Below are 17,549 nucleotides of genomic sequence, written 5' to 3' on the forward strand. Positions count from 1 at the left end.
CCTCTGGTCATCCTCACTGCTACTCTCCCACGAGTACCTTGACAGTTTACAAATGCCATGGCAACATCAGGAAGTTACCCTATATGGTCTATGGAGGGGAGGCATGAATAATCCACCCCTTGTTTAGCATATCATCAAGAAATAACCATAAAAATGGGTAACCAGCAAACCTCAGGGCTGCTCTATCTATGGAGTAGCCATTCTTTTATTCCTTTACTTTCTTAATGAACTTGCTTTCACTTTGTACTGTGGACTTGCCCTGAATTATTTTCTTGCAAGAGATCCAAGAACCCTTTCTTGGGATGTGGATTGGGACCTCTGTCCTATAACAATAATGCAACTCCAAAGAGGAAATATAGCTTAGGTGGCATTTGGTTCTGAAATTAGAGTATAATATAAAAACTAGGTGTAATAAAAACGTTTATGAATTCCATAAAGAGGCAATCCAAGGAGATTGACTTTTAATATGTTTGCCCAGCCAGTTTTGTAGCAGCATTAGTGAAAATTGGTGTTTCTTTGGCACAGTGCAGTTAAAGCAGTTGAGTTGCATTTTGGTACTATGTTGCAAGAAAACTGTGTAGTGGGTTATCAGAACCAAACACTCCTATGAAATTCCCATTTTATGAGAAGCACATGGAGACCGAGGCCTGTGAAAAAACAAAAGGTTTAGGTCCCCTTCATCACCGCTTAGGATATAGAGGAAAGGAAGGCTCTGTGAAGAAGGCAGTTTTTAATCTGGTTTCTGAAAGTTCTGTAGGATAAACAGGAAGATGGTATAGGAAACAAGCATAAATGTGAAGGTGGGAGGCTGGCAGAAGGGAGGTGCTAATATATTCCAGGTGTGAAGTTGACAAAATAAACAAAGCTTTCAAGGAAACAAAGCACCATAAATAATCAAAGAAAAAAATAGCATAGGATGCAGGGCAGGGGAGCATAGAGAATAGGATCAGAAAGTAGGTTTAAGTCAAATTTTGATGAATTTAAGCTGTTGTGGACAAAAGACTAGTAGAATCGTTCAGGGAATAAATCTTAAGGCTCAGATTGCCTTGCAATAGGTGGAGAGAGACCAAGCTCTCCTTCTGTTCCAGTGGAAGGGACTGCACAGGAACTCAGCTTCCTATGGGTCTGAGTGCATTCCTTTCCCCAAGCAGCTAACGTTTTCAGACAACTCTTCGAAGGAGCTGGCATGTACATTAAATGTTGACTCTTGCCTCTCTAGAAGGAAGCAAAGGGATAGTGTACCATCCATGGAACACAAACCCATGGTGTATCCAGAAGTACTCTGTCCTCGAAGAATTTCTCAGGGGGCTAATGAGACATCAGGGAACCCCTGCCTTCTCCTCTTGAACTTTGTTATGTTTCCTCTATTAAAGCCTATTCTCTGAACCCATACTTCCCAACATCATGAAATTCTCTCTAACCCACCTCTCTATGGTTGCTGGTTGTTTTTAATCACTACAAATTCACTGTAGATTTTTAAGCAGTGAACTTTCATTGCAGAGGTATTCACTGTCCTGAAAGGAGTACATGTGGGAAAGAAGCAGCTGGAGTCGAGGAGCTAGGTCAGGAGCTAGCTGAGACTGAAAACTATTAGAAGCCCTAAACTTTGAAAATGTTATGGTATTACCACCTCTAACTAAACCAAAATAAAATCAATGCTTAACTATTAATAATGAAACGTGTAGGAAAACTTCAGTATATTTGTCAAGGTTTTCTGATGGAAAAAATCCTGGAAAGCTTCATTAAAGCTGAACTATCTTCATCTTTATGATATCCCTGCTTTGAAGGACCTTAAGGATTTGCTTGACTGCCTATTGGGTAATCCAGTCAAGGTTTATCTGGGGTCTAGATAAAAAGCAATAAGAATACTAAATGTGGCAGTGGCAGTGAGCATGGAATGAAGGAGAGAACTAAAGGGAGGGGGAGTGAAATTGACCTTATAAGGGAATTGATTGGAAAAACAGAAGGACTAAGGGAGAGAATTAATCACGCCTCTGGTTTTTAACTTGGGTGGTTGAGAAGCAGTAATGGCATTATCATCAGAGAAGCAATGAATAGAAGGAGGAAGAGAGGGCAGAGGAGGAAGAAGGAGTAGAAACAGAAAGAAAAGAATAACAATAATATTTTTATTATAGTTAACATTTATTGAGCACTTACAAGGTGCCAAGAACACTTCTAAGCACTTTATTTGAATTTCCCCCAAATATCTTGGCATGTACTCATAGGAGGACTAGACTGTTTTACATGAACATATTTATGACTGAACATGTGTTCTTCGCATTTCACTTATACATATATGGAATTTTTACAGAAATGTATGGCCATATTTCTCACATATACATAGTGACATTTAAACACTTTAGGAGGCTGAGTCGATTGCTTTGGCCACATGAAATATCCCTGAGCAGTTCATGTAATATGAGTTAAAATGGAAGATTTCATAAATCACTGCTACGATCAGAAGCAATCTGTTCTCAATTTCTGGCTTCAAAGGAGTGAATATTAGGTGGTGTCTGTGGAAAATAAATGGGTTCATCTGCATGTTTGGACTTGACGTATTGGGCTGCTACATGTGTGCAGTTCCCTCCCATGATTCTATCTTTTGACCCAGATAAAATTGATTCACTGTAAAAAACTTCCAGTGGCTTCTAATCATTTCTCAGTCTTTGGTTTTGTTTTGTTTCCTTTTTCTTACTAAGCAATTGCCTACTTGGCTTCTCCACCTTTATGTGAAAAGCACCAGGCAATTCACATATCCAAAACAAACCCAGCATCTTCCATCACTTGTAAACACTATTCTACGGTCACCCAACAGACCAATTCCTTCTTTCTTGATTTCTCCACTATAGAAATTGGAAAATCTGTAGATAGCCATATCCCCCTAATATCAGCAATTCATTTCTGAAAATCTGATATTCTGGGCAAGAAACATTAATCAGGAGCTTATTTTCCATTATTTTAAATAAAAAACTTATCAAACATTACACATAAACACTAAACCCCCAATCAATTTTGTAAGTAAAATATACACACACAAAGCACCCACCTATATACAACTAACAAACTAATATTTATGATATAAAATATTAAAATATGACTAGTCTCCAAGCAAATAACATGTTTTTTAAGAAACATGTACAGAAGCATAACATGTATGATACAGCATGACAAATTCACAGCAAGTTTTGTTGAAAAACTGCAGCAAAATTTTCAGTAAAAGGACAGGTCTTTCTTCTAATGACATATTACTCTCTCCCTTGACCAACATGGAGAAACCCTGTCTCTACTAAAAATACAAAATTAGCTGGGCGTGGTGGTCCATCCCTGTAATCCCAGCTACTCGGGAGGCTGAGGCAGGAGAATTTCTTGAACCCAGGAGGCACAGGTTGTGGTGAGCCGAGATCACTCCATTGTACTCATTGCATTCCAGCCTGGGCAACAAAAGTGAAACTCTGTCTCCAAAAAAAAAAAAAAAAAAAAAAAAAAAGGCTTAATACTTGAAGAAAGCTGAGAAGAGAGAAGGGGAGGAAAGTTGAAAAAGCACAATTTGTCATTTGTTGTGATGAATGCTAACAAGCAGGTAGGGATGGGACAATTTTAGATGTTCCAGTCATTCATTGCACCATAAAAACTTAATGGCTTAAAACACCAATTCATAATTACTTTAGCCTTGCTTCAACATCTACCTAACTAGTAGCAATTCAGTCTGCAAGTTTTGGAAATACTTCTGTCCAATTTGTGTTGTGCAAAATTAAGAAAGGGATCTGCTTTAGCCACACTAATCTGCTGACATGCTCCTTGCTTATCCTGATAGAATCATTACAGAACGACACTGCCACCTTTTTGCTGACAGGATAAACTGGTGTTCCCAAGGCCAGTGCTTCTGTGATGGGTAATGAGTCACGTAGACTGGTATTCACACTCTTATAGCAGAGATCTGATCATCTCTCAAAGCTTCTTTCCCATGACCCATTCCAGTCTCAGGACTGGGAAACCCTCATCGCCTCCCCCTTATCAGGAAAAATTCTCCAAGTCTCTCCTTGGTATGATTCTTTCTACCTCCTACCAAGTTCATAGTTCCCTCCGCTTCCTTTTACCTGGGAGAATACCACATAATTTTACCTTTATGTGCCTTGAAAAACACAGTACTTGTTCCTCCTTCCTGTGGCTCAGACTAAAGTCAGAAAAGGCTGAGGATTTTTGGTTTGTTTGCTTGATTTCTTTCAAACTCATTCTATTAAATGGTCTACCATTTAAGCCTACTGTCTACACTATGAACACACATATTTTCCAAGTGCAAATAATGTCATCCTCTTATCTTAAAACCTTCTATGACTTTCCATTAGAATCAAGACCAAAATACTAAACAGACCCTAGAAGGTCTGCCTCCAAACTTTGTCTTCTCCTTTCTGTGTATTTCCAGCGACTCTGGCTAGCTTCTGGATCCACACAACACTCATGTTTGACACGTCATAATCTGTGCTCTTCTCTCCACCCTTTCCTATTTATTTCCCTGCCAGTGACTCAGTTTGCCTACTTAAGGCCCACTTATCCTTCAGAGCTCAGCTTAAATGATACTTTCTTAGGAAAATTCCCACTTCCATCACGCAGGCCTTATTAAGTCACTTTGACAAACACTCAAATTATTCTTGCTCCTTTTGTAATTTTTCCTATCAACATTGAAAATACTTTGTGATTATACTTTTGTTTGTAGGACTCATTTTCATCTCTTTCTCTTGTATTAATCTATAAATTTATTGACAGGAGTCACATCTGTTTGCCTGGATTTTTACTAACATGTATCTGACGTGGCACTATTTGCCTAATTAATAATAATGAGCTAGTGGTGAGTGGGAACCAGCCTGGTTACAAAGGATTCCCTGTTGTGGTAAAGTATAACCTTGCTTTTGTGTTTCACATTTTTCCTCTCTGATCTGAGACCTTCACTTCTTGTTTCAGGATCCCTAGTAACAAGACTTGTTCTTTGCTTACATAAACACTCATGTAGGGTTTTGGGGAACCAAGCCTTTATATTTTACTCTCTCGAATAGCTATGTAACACATTGCTGTATTGCTCTGAACTGAGCACTGAGCATATTGTGCCTACCACCTCTCTCTTAGTCTCTCTGCAAGGAAAAATGTTATTTTCTGCTCCCATTATGTACTCTCCCTGCCTAAGTATGGAAGGGGTTTTAAAGGCCCTCTGATGGGAGGATCTGCTCCTGCTTGGATACTGAGCTAGGCACAGATCCTCCACTTGGGCAAGAATCATGACACTTACTTTGTAGTATCATTAAAACTTCCCAAGGCAACGGTAGCTGGAAGCATTGCTGTTTAATCACTTTATACCCAATAAAGTGTAGGTTACACAATATTTTTATAATGTCATGGTAACCTAATGAGTCATCCTCCACTATAGGCCAGAATACTGTATCCATGATCAGGGCACACTGTCATCAAAGCCAGGATGGAGGCATATGGTCAGAGTCTTACCAATGTTTATTTTTTTAGACTTCATGATAACCACCCACAACATTTGCCCAAGTTACTGAAGCAACAGACTTAATTCTTACAACATGCTTTCGTTATGTGTTGTGAATTCCATATTTTAAAGTTATTTCAAATTGATCGTATTTAAGAAAATCAGGCTTCAAATGATACCTGTAAACGATCTTAATCTTATCAATAAAATGTTTCCAGTTCTGCTAAGGAATGGTGACTTCTGAGAAGTTTTCCAGAAGGTGATAATTCAGTCAGCTGTGATCAGAGACGCCCTGTCCCTGATATTCTATTGACTTCCTGATCTTTTGTGAGTCATTTTTTGTTCTGAAACTGGTATTTCTACAAATTTATATTTCCGCTTTAGTTTTATGACATTATAGATTGATGTTTTTGGTATACTAAACTACTTAATTCTTTACTATACATTAATAACATTATTTATTGTTTATTTGTCTGATTGGTAGAAATACCAAGAAAATAAAATTATTTATTTTAAAATGTTAAAATTTAGTTGAAAATACAGCAAACAATAGAAGACAGCTCAATATGTGAGTTAGCATCAATTTGGTAGAATAACTGAATACTAGAGAAATTTGGAGAAAAGGAAGATCAATGAGACTTGAAGAAGATGAAGAAGAATTGGGAGAGGAAGAAGTGACTCTTAAGTAAAAACGGATACAGAGTGTACGTTTATCTAGGGAATAAAGAGAGGAGCAGGGAGCATTCCGATTAAAATAAATAAATAAAATAAATAATAATAAATATAAATACAGAAATACACATGGAAAAGTATAATCATGGATCAATGAAATGGGATACGTGGAACAAATCACAATTACTTTTGGGATTTAGTTGATAAATATAGCATTTGGCTGAATTTTACCAAAAAACAGAATATTAAATGTCAATTACACTAATGTTTTCTGGGTGTTAGCACAGGAAGAAAATGGATGGTGAAGCCAAGCCAGAAGGATCTAGTGTTAAATACCAGATCCTTTACTTATTGGCTGTGAAAATTTTGGTAATTATTTTTCTCTCAGCATCAGTTTTCTTATTTCTAAAGTGAGGGAGAAATATTGACTCATTCTTTTGCTGTGACTACTATACGAGATAATGCATATGAAGGATTTAGGCACTCATTATTTATCAGCTGTTCTTCTTATATCCCACTGATGAATTCTCAGTATCCAGAACAGTGTCTGCTATATATTAAGCCCCCCGTAAGTTTTTATTCATTGAATAATATTACTTCTAAAAATTCCCCACTCTCCCAGCCTTTTATTCATTAAGACTCATGATTGTTTAACAAGTACAAGAGTAAAGATGGTTCAAATAGTCAAGCTCCTTTAATAATAAAATAAAATAAACACAAATTCAAAGAATGTTAGTTAACTTCAATTTCATATATAAGCTATGGAACAAAGTGATAATAAACAGAATTTTAAAAATGAGCTATGAAATAAGAGTTTGTGATTACATATAGTACTTGGAGGTGATTGCCTGCTAAACTCTTTGTAATTTCCACAGAGGTGTCTTAGAACTAAGAATTGTTCCCCATCCCCAATTTCATACTCCCCTATACATACACCAAGAGTTTTATAAATAAATTTATTTCAATATGAAGGTTAAATTTCCAAATGGTTTCAAATGGTTCTTCAGTGCCTGGGATTAATGTATATGGTTAAAGAGGATGGTCAAGTTTATTCTCCTTAAATAGTAAATTAAAACTGTGTTTTAGAAATATTTTACTATTTTGATTCCAAATATCCCAAGAAATATAGAATGAAATACATAAAATATGTTACTCTGCTTTCACATTTATTACCTAGCAATGGTAAAATGGCAGTATATAAATGTATGACAAATTGATAAAGAAATCTGGTAACTAAATCAGCTTCCTGCATTTCAAATATCTGTGCAAAAGAGCCAGATGGTGAACTGAAAATCTGCATGAGTGCTGACTTTTAATGAAAACACTTACATGCTCTTCATGGCCACAATTAGTATAGCTTCTCTGCTTTCCTCCCTTGATGTTAGGATCTTGTTAGACTGACCTCTTATGTCAATAAAACCAGCTTCAAGTTCACATGCAAACACATTCATAGCAAGCAACCTCCCCTGTTAGTTAGAAAGGTTAATCAAGGTAAAGCCCTTGGTAGATGCAGGATATTCATTTCTAAATTGAAAAGTCCTCTTGATATTAAAGTTTGAAGGGAAAAATATTTGCTAACCCTATAAAATTGAATTACCATCAAGCAAGGGAAGTGGTTCTGCATATTTCATACATGAAAAGGAAATATTTGGTATTCATTCAATTTTTTCACTTATAAGTCCTGTCTCAGAGACATTGCACATATATGAAAAGGAAAAAAAGTCATTAAATTAATGCAATACCATTCCAATAGTTTGGCTCATTTTTTTTCCTGGAGCCCTTTTTTTTTTTTTTTTTTTTTTACTGCTGTGAAAAAAATAAGAATATGCAGGACATAGAACAGCAGTTCTCAGACATTTTATGCTTCATGAAAACCTCATCTGAACAGCTGTTGTTCAGGGCTGCTAAAGAGAAATGGACATCTGTTATACAGACATCTTGCTTTTACTAATATTAGTTTTCTTAAAATTGTAAGTAACATGGATTGGAATATCCATCTGTCCATGTTCTTGGTGTAAATACAAGCATTTTAGCTTTGAGACTTTCCTTCCTCAATATTTACTTTCAGAAATTCAAAATGAGAAAGAGCTGAAAAGATAGCAGTAGTTCTACTATAACACAGAGAAAATGAAGGGAATTTTTTTCCTTTCCCCTGAAGGTTTGAGTCCCCTGAAATAAACTGACAATAGAGTAACAGTAGAAGAGGCATACAAATTTATTAACGTGCAAAAAAGCACGGGAGCCATACAAAATACGAGACTCAAAGAAGAACCAGAGAGTTGAGTCTTAAATTCTCTATTCACAGGAGAGAGGGAAAGTGGGGATGTAGGCAATTTTGAAGGGAGGTAAATGATTTTCAGAGGAATTTAATGGGCCCAAAGAACAGACGGTAGCTTGTGACAAAGTCTGCCTAGGTGTGATGACATTCCTCAGTCTTCCTTCCTGCTATATAAACTTAATCATCTCCGGTTAATAAAATTTCAGGGAGGCAGTTGAAGGCAACTGTGTTCCTTATGGAGGAGCTTCAGATAGGAGAACTTCAGAAAGAGTTCCACCTGGCACTTAGGGGAAGAAACAGGAGGAGGTCAGAAAAGATCTTGGTTCTGAAGCTGTTTCTAAACCCTTTTAATTTCCTTTAGTTTAAAGTGCTCAGCATGCTAAAGTGTCACATGCTCAGGTACCGTTTTCTGAGCCCCAACAAAGGAAACCTGTATTTAATATGGAAGATAATAATTCCACTGATAATGACTTTGAAAATTATCAACTCTCCCCTCATTTCTAGGACATGAAGGATCTTATAAATGTTAAGCACCTTCAGTATAACCCTGTCTCTAACACGATTTTCAGACATATTGCACGTGTCTTTTGATATCTGCCCTATCCAGACAATGCTGGCTAATGTGGTCTATCCTAAGAAATATTTTGAAGAGAAAATTTAGCTTGATCTTTAAAAGAAAGTGTTGGATGTTGACGAGTAGAGAAAAAGAAGCGTGATAATTTTAAATGGAGGATACAGATGAGGGGAAAAGAAAAGGAGTAGGTACTGTGTGCCATATGAACCCAGATAATATGGCCTTTAAGACCATGGTCTCTGCAGTCAACCAAACTGGCTAGAGCACAGCTTCTCTCCCTACTAGCAAATGACTTGAGACAGATTTCCAGATCTCTCTGCTCCTTAGTTGGATCATCTATAAAATGGGGATAATAATAGTACTTACCTCTACAAGTTGTTATGCAAATTACATTAGTACGTGTAAAGAGCTCAGAACAATTCCTCCAAATCATGAGTACTCAATAAACTATTATTATCATCATCATTATCATTATTGGCACACAAGATATGTTTATTGAATAAATAATTCAAGAATGTGTCAATTAATGATAGTGAAGAGATAGTAAGGAGACAAGCCAAGACTGAGTAGAGGTAGTGAGAACTATACTTGGAAAGATCCTTCCAGAATTTACATTTTCTTGTTTTGAGCTCTCTCTTTGTATTTAGGCTCTGTGAAGCCAAAGAAGACTTAGGTTCAACTATAGGGTGATTAAGAGCAAGGCCTCTGGATTGGGATTGACTTGCATTTACATTCTAATTCTAGCCCATACTATTGCTTGACCTTGGAAATTTGTTTAGACTTCAGCTTTCTCAACCATAAAATCAAGAAAATAATAGCATCTACTTCAAAGTCTTGTTGCAAAATTTAAAAAGTCTTGTATAGCTTTTTACCACAATAAGTGAATCAGTATTTAGTAAATAGTGACTTTATATTATTTTTATTATCATTTCTCCCCTTTTCCCTGAGAGCAACATTTTCTGTATAAGTAAAGTACATAATTGGATGTGTATATAGGTCTGGGGTTGGGTTGGGTCCTAGGGTGGTAGTGCCTTCTGGGCAGAAAACTACATTTAAGCAGAAATGAAATTATAAAATTCAGAACAATGATGCAATTATATGAAAGGAAAGAACTGGAGAGGTAAAAGATCTGTTAAAGGGTGAATCAGTCAATCCTCTGGGATGCTGCCTGATTAACTATAAGGAGTAAAGGCAAAGAAGTATGTGGATTCCAATTAGCAGCAATGCAAGGCACCACTGACTCAATTACTAGTCAATATTGACCTCAAATATCTAGAAGATCTGCACAATAACTTAAAAAGAGCTTTCCTATATACCACTTCATATAGTTTTCATAACATTTTTATAATGTGTATTTTATTATAATGTTTCTTCTTTAATAGGTATGGGAAAAAATTTTCCCAGAGAGGAAGAAAACACTCCCAATGTAACCAGTAAGTGGTACAATCAAATCTCTCAATCTGGTTTCTAATTTGAAATTCCATGGTCTTTCTATGATATTATTGCCTATCTGGAAATTAGGTTGTCTCTCAGGCCTTGTCTATATAAATCAATTATGATGAAACAGTTGATAGGTTTTCCAATATTGAAAATTGAATTTGACCAATTGATTTTTTCAGACATTCCTGTCTGATTCAGTAGGAGTGTGAATCCCTTAGGGTCAGTTCAGGTTCATTCATGGAAAAAACCCAGAGATTATTCTTAGTCCCCAGGCAACCTTCAGTGTGCAGACAAACTGAAGGTTATTTGTTTGGTTGTTAGATTGAAAGTGGTCAATTTGGTTGATCTTCATCCAACACTGAATCAAGTGAGAAGCAGACTATGATGAGAATGTTGTCTGGCATAGTGATTCTCAAAGCATGGTCCCCAGACTAGCAGCAACAGCATTCCCTAGTAAAACATTAGACATGCAAATCCTCAAACCTGAGTACAGACATAATGAGTCAAAAACTCCTGAGGTAGGGTTCAGCCATCTGTTTTTTAACAAACCTTTTAGGTGATTCTGATGCATATTAAGTAAGAGAACCACTGATACAGAAAAAATGCCTTATGAAAGCATTAATTTCGTAGCATAAGGCATGCTGTATTCAGCTTGGCATTCAGATTTCCCAAAATATTATAGTTGTCTAATAAATGTTTAGTAAATCAATGAATGCAAAACCAGATGTGGTAGGCAATAGCACTATCTGTAGATTTAAAACATCTTTATACATCTTTATTTTCATATGTTCTGTACAGTTTTCCTTTTATTCCTTGAGACATGTTTTAAATATTTATTGGCTGGTTGCTAATGTGTTGCCTGTAAAAATCAACTGGCACAATTATATACTGAGTGTGGGTCAAGGAGAGCAAAGATTATCTCGACGTGGTGTCTTAGAAAACATAAAAATAATTGATGATCTGTTAAAGTAACACTTCACATGTTAAAACAGAAAGTTATTTATTAATAGGAAATTTACATATTTATATATTTTTATGTAGTATTGGTGATCTATAGTTACTGTATATACTTCAAGGAAGGCCCTGAAAGAGATTAAGACAATACGAGCAAATTACAGTGCTTAAATTCCAACAGCAAGCACCTGAAGAAGTTCCCCAAATGATTTACACCTCCCTCTACTTAAGGCTTTGGTAGTCTCCTCCCACAGGCAATTTGGTCTGACCCTGTGTAAAATACTCAGAAGACCCTGCTTGGTTTCTGAAGCTCTGTCACAGGTAGCCTTGCAGCTTCTGTCTTGCTTTCTTGAAATACACATCCAGGGGTGGAGGTGGGGAAATAGCCACCATATAAATAGTCCTACTCTCTCGAGACTGCCATCCTGTGAGGAAGCCCAAGCTAGCCATGTGGAGAGGTCATGTGGACAGAGTGTTGCAATAGCTGGCCCAGCTGAGTCATCAGCCATTTGAGTGAAGCATCTGTCTTAGACATCCAGCTCAGCTCAGCCTTCTGATCACTCACCTCAGCCACCAGTTAACAGCAATCCCAAAAAAGACTCTAAAAGTGGGAAAAGTGCAGATGAGCCCAGTTAACTCACAGAACTATGAAAGATAATAATAAATTGCAGTTCTAAGCTGCTAAGTTTTGAAGTGGCCTTTTACACAAAAACAGATAAAAGAAACATTAATGTTTAAACAATCTTTAGGTTAATAATCACAGAAATAAAATATATACATGAGTGAATATTAATCTGATTTTGCTATTGCTGATTATTTCTATCATTTTATTTCAAAGTTACACAAATTTTGATTTAATACTTAAATGTGATAGAAGTATCCTCCAAATTCTGCCCTTTTCTACTGATGTGATTTGATCAACAGAAACCTGGAAAAAGCTGAATTTTAGGCCAGGCACGGTGGCTCATGCCTGTAATCCCAGCATTCTGGGAGGCTGAAGCGGGTGTATTACCTAAGGTCAGGAGTTCAAAACCAGCCTGACCAACATGGAGAAACCTCGTTTCTACTGAAGATGCAAAAATTAGCCGAGCACGTGGTGGCGGGCACCTATAATCCTAGCTACTCGGGAGACTGAGGCAGGAGAATTGCTTGAACCCAGGAGGTGGAGGTTGCAGTGAATCAAGATCGTGCAATTGCACTCCAGCCTGGGCAACAAGAGTGAAACTTCATCTCAAAAAAAAAAAAAAAAAGCTGAATTTTACACCTGACCATTGTAGCTGTTTTGTGTACACAATATCACTTATCAAATTACTCTCTGTTGAGCTCTGAGCCATAAGAGAGGAGGAAGAGATAAGAACAGCACAGCAAGTAACAAAGCTTAGAATATAAACGAGAATGGTTGAAAGGCAACTCTAAAGGGTATGCTTCGGGAGGTTAATATGCTTAATAAGATGTAAGCACATTTGTATTTTTATTCATATCACTGTGCTTTGTACATTGATAAATAGTGGATAAAGAGGAAGTACTCCTCTTTAATCATTTGCTATTAAACATATTCAGCCACTGCGTTTTTCAACTGTACCTTGTCGTTAAAGAGGAACTATGCGAAGAAAGGTGATAATGTATAGTCTTGTTTTGTACATTAGAATATAAATCACAGCAAGAAACCAGATTGCTGCTAGAATATTATTAGCATGGCCCTTTCAATACACATAAATGGATTCATCCCTTACAAATAGGTAAATACCCAAAATCTAATTCTGTATCATACTTTTTAAGTAGTTGGATTATTTTGATCATCATGAAACAGAGTTAGATTAATAATATAATTACTACTTGGAATTCACTATTAATAAGCTGCTTGATTTACTATCTTCTAGGATTTTCATTAACAAAAGACATTTATCCCAGCTCAAAGAAAACTATTTTTCTAGACCAATGGGTGTATGTTTATCCTCCAATTATCTCCTGACAACTTCATCCCACAGAACCAATGTGACATAATTGAATGAGCTATGGACTGCAAGTCAGAAAGCATCAATTATTTAACCAATACTGTCAAGCTGTCATGAAATAGCAGGCCCATGTTAGATTCTGGAGTGCACAGTCCCTCTTCATGTGGATTTTAACACCTACTATGTTCTGTTTCTGACCCTGTCATAAGGTAGAATTGTGAACGAGAAGTCGTGTGACCTTAAACACATTAGTTAATGACTCTGACTTTGGATTGTCATCTATGAAATGAGGCTGAGGAGGTGACTACCAATATGTCATTATTCCAACATCTTGAGGCTAATTACTTAAGTTCTGAGCAAACCACATTTTCATCAAAATACAGTGCTTCATGATTCCATGAAAGAAAAAATAATAATAAGACTCTTTTTATCTGAATAATAGAAGTTTACTAAATTTTAAATCCTACTTCTGTCTTAAATACATTTTACTTTTCTTCTGTTTTAAAAATTGTATTGCCTAAAAATCTCCCTGGATGTTCCACTGGTTTATGCCTTTCAAAAGCTTTGCACTGAGTGCCCACAGCTAAAGTAAACTAGAAGAGTCATGTGTACTTCTAGTGTTCAAAATTATCTGTAGGAGACAATTTTCTTTTAAATATGGAATAGAGTGGTCAATATACCTGATAACTATTTTGGAAACACTAACCAGGAACACCCAATATGACCTGGCTGGTAATCAGGGAAGGCCAAGTGCTTCTCTTATGTAATGAGCTATTTCTCTAAAAAACACTATTGGAATATTGTGTGAGACTAGTCTTCACTGTGTTAGGGTGTCTCATGGATTGAATGCCATTTAGCACCTCCTGTCTAATATCCAATAAATGGCAGTAGTCATCCCCAGCCCTGTGATAATCAAAAATATTCTCAAATATTTCCACATATTCCCAGGAAGGGGATGATACCACTGGGTTAAGAGTTTTATAACCTTGCATCTGTCAAGATGGTTTAGACAAGTCTAGAGGATAAATGAGTATCTACTTGAAAATAACAGGAGAGAAAATGCAATGAATGAATTCAGCAGGCCTCTGTTGTTCACTTGGTCTGTAGAAACAAGATGTGCCTTATCTTAATTTCTAATTCTTTGGCAATATTTTTTTTTTAAAGATCTGGCTAAAATATTGATGAAATATTTTCTTAAACCTCTCCTTTAAAATTCAAGAGGGAACACTTTGTTCAACAAAATAAAGTGGACAGGAGAAATCATGATATACTCACCACTATAACATTGTCTTCTAACCGACCAATGCAAAAGACAAATTCAAATTGATGTCATAACCTATAATCCCTTTTATGGACTGGGAAAGTCCAAGTGAGGAAAACTTGGAGGTTATATCTTAGCTAGCAACAGTATCTTAAAGGTTTGTTTTCTTTAAGTCCTTTATCTAATAAATTTGAGAGCCCAGAGGATTTAATAACCTGATATAATCAAACTAAAAAAAAAAAGGAAAACTATTAACTCTTTTTAACAGGTAACTCTGTTTGCCACTGGTGGTTACAGCTGTCTTTGCACATAATGTCACAGGATCGTTGGGGTGTTGTTTTCCGGCTGGAAACCTCTGTGGCTGGTGGTGCCTTTGCCCAAGTTTCGGTCAGGCCCACTGAGCTCATTCTGTCCACTTGGCCTGGCAGGCTGCACTCGGCTCGTGCTATTGACCTGGGTCCCATGCCTGCCAAGGGCGAGCCAGGCGCAGAGCAGTGAGGAGTATGTGAGTGAGCAAGTGTGGGGTCCAGCCACTGCACACAGCCAGGCATGCTGGCTGTGGTGGGGCAGGCAGCTCCAAGTACCGGCACAGGCGCTGGCTCCCTGCAAGGCTGCAGCTGGACCAGGCATACTGCAAGCAGCTTCCATGACTGGCATCAGGGAACACGGTGGCACTGGAAGCTTGGAATCACCAGAACCAGAGATCCCCAAAGACGGTGTCACAGCCCTGGCTTGGGGAGCTCCTAGGTCTGGGCTTCCTGAAGGGCAGCTCTTTTCTCCTTCTAGCCCACAATGTGGCAAGCAAAGGGCATGTTTCAGCTCTGTTTGTGTTGCAGCACTTTCAGACCCATCATTCTATGGGTCCCAAGTTGTTGCCCTGCATCCAGGAAGAAGGAAGTACACAGACAAGTGGAGGTGGAGCTAGGTGAAGAGGTGCTTTCTTGAGCAGTGGAACAGCTCAGAAGAGACCTGCAGTGGGTAGCTCCTCTCCACAGACAGGTTGTCCCATTATCTGCCCATTTCTCAGCAAAGAGAGACCCACAGTGGACAGCTCCTCTCTGCAGGCAGGTCATCCCCTCATCTGCCCCAGTCTGGCTGAGTCTGGGATTTTTATGGGCTTCAGAGGGTAGGAAGTGCATGCTGATTGGTCCATGGGTGGCCACGGGTAGGCCCATGAAGAATACCATAAGTTCTCACTCCTGTCCATGGAACTGGCAGCCTGGTCTGCAGGCCTCAGGCTGTCCCTGGCCTGAAGATTGGGTTTCACTTGGGATCCACCTTTTTCTGCCCAGGAGCCTGTCTGCCTCCTGCTGCCATTAACCTGCCATCCACGGTGCCTGCAGTGCCAGGCTGTTCATGCCCAGGCGTGCCTATAGGCCAAGATGAGCCACCTTTAGCTTCCCCTCAGCCTCCCTCCCATGCTCATCAACCCCCACTCCTCAGGCTCCTTGGCACCCAAAGTCCAGAGGGGGCTGAGGCAGCAGGGGTTTGGTGTGTCAGTCCTGCCCTGAGCGTGCACACGCGGCCGGGTCATGACAACACCCAGGCTCGGCCACAACTTTGTGCTGAAATTGGAGTTCGCGCCAAGAGTCGGGAGAGGCCAGGCGGCAGGAGCAAGTACGTCCAAGCCTGCAAGGGCAGGGGTGCTTCCCGGGCCCTCGAGATTGCAGAGACGCCCAGGTCCGCAGCCACAGCTGGGTGGCTGCAGCCGCTCCCTGGAGGGAGAGAATCCCGCCCCTCCAACTTGGAGGGGAACGGGGCTTCCGCCTGTTCCAAGCTCCCCCAGCTCTCTGGAACATACAGCCCCAGCTGCCCTTCCCCCACTGCAGCTGGCATCATGGCAGCAGCCACTCCAGACAGGCCGTGGCTGCCATCATTAATACATAGAACTACTAATTATTCACCGACAGAGTGGCAATTAAAGTTTATCCCAGCATGAAACTACTGGAAAGCAATAAGCCTGTTCTCTTATGCTGACCCACTTAAAAAGATTTAAATTGTATCTAGTTTAAATGTTACTAAGTCAATGAAAATTATGTGTTGGGCAGCACTATACTACAGATTGCAAGTTCTACGTGCATTAAATTGCTGTGAAATATCAATGAAGCCTCTCGTGCATTTATATTCCAGCCTAAAACCGTGTTGGTTTTACCCTAGCCGTGCCGGCTCGATTTCTTACACAGGAAGCCTCATTAAGGGACACACTAGGGTAGCTCCTCATTCTTCTGTCTACATGGAAACATCTATCAACCAGTTCTAAATAGTGCTTCACAGAAAGTATTAAACCATTTCTAGACATTGTCCACATGCTGGATGCCAGACAACTCAGTATTGAGAATAATAATGTTTCTGTACAAAAAAGAAAATGAATTTTTTTCTTTATCTTTTACTGTTACTCCGGTTGTTGCCTTCATTTTCCTTGAGTTGCTTCGTTAAGGTGTCATTTCACAACTGTAGGCTTATTTGCTCATGAAAATACATGCAGGTGTACACATGCACACACACACATACACACACATATACACACACACACACAATTTTGTCCCACAAATTATATGAAAAGCACCAAGAATGTTTACTCAAGGCATAAATTATTAAGATCTCAGAAATTTTTCCTTATTAAATTTTAATCTTGTTGATTTAATTACACACATTTAATCACCATAACAATGATATGATTGCATTTAGGAAAATCTCACAATAAGCACAAAAAAATGAAACAGTAGTCTCTAGTAATATTTTCAATCAACTACAAAATTGAATATGAAAATAATATAGACTATGCAAGCCGAGGAAATCAAGAAAGAAGGCATTTAATACTTGCTCACATCAATATAGAACTAGTCCAATAACAGCCACCAATGTTTTCAGTAATCCAGCTTGTAAATGTCTTTAGCAAAGTAACCTATTCTTCTGCCCCAGGAGATTATCTC

The sequence above is a fragment of the Pan paniscus genome, chromosome 7 (genome assembly GCF_029289425.2).
Source record: "Pan paniscus chromosome 7, NHGRI_mPanPan1-v2.0_pri, whole genome shotgun sequence".
NCBI lineage: Eukaryota > Metazoa > Chordata > Mammalia > Primates > Hominidae > Pan > Pan paniscus.